We start from the raw sequence: 751 nt of genomic DNA, 5'->3' as shown, positions 1-751 counted from the left end.
ACTTGACTGCTAACCAGAAGGCTGGTGGTTCAATCCCACCAGCCACTCCTCAGAAGGAAGGTTGGGCAATCCTACTTCTGTAGTGATACTGCCTTGGAAATCCAAGGAGGGGTTGCTATGAGTCGGGGCCAACTCGTTGGCACATAACAACAACAACATATGTGTGTGTGTGTATATATATACACATATATATATATAATTGTGATTTGGGTGAAAATTTACAGAGCAAATTCACTTTCCATGCAGTTCACATGCAGTTTGTCTGATGACCTTGAGCACAATTCACCACAATGCAAGAGTTCCCCACCCACTTCCTCGTGACAGTCACCTCTTCCCTATGTCCATCCCTCCATGCACCCCGCCCCCTGAACTGTCTCCCGGTGCATAAGCAGCCCTTCTTTCTCCCATGATTGTTCTCTTCAAGGAGTGTATCTCCCTCAGGTAAATGGTCAACTCCTATACCTGTCTTTTGTTTGGCTTGAAGCCACAGGTGTGGGTTCAGTTCCAAAACTGAAGGGCAACTAGGGGCCACAGTCTCAGTGGTTCCACCAGACTCTGTCAGACCAGTAAACCTCGTCCCCCCTCCCTTTTTTTCCCAAATGATTTTGAGTTTTGTTCCACATAATTCTCCCTCTCTATCCAGAATCTCCTATATAGATTCCCCTGTGAGTGGTTGACAGTAGTAGCCAGCACCATCTAGTTCTTCTAGTCTCACAGTCGTATAGGCTGCAGATTGCATGGTGTACCAGTC

Source organism: Orycteropus afer, unplaced genomic scaffold, assembly GCF_000298275.1.
Source record: "Orycteropus afer afer isolate SDZICR_OR568_19922 unplaced genomic scaffold, OryAfe1.0 scaffold00205, whole genome shotgun sequence".
NCBI lineage: Eukaryota > Metazoa > Chordata > Mammalia > Tubulidentata > Orycteropodidae > Orycteropus > Orycteropus afer.
Note: the sequence above shows the minus strand (reverse complement) of the source record.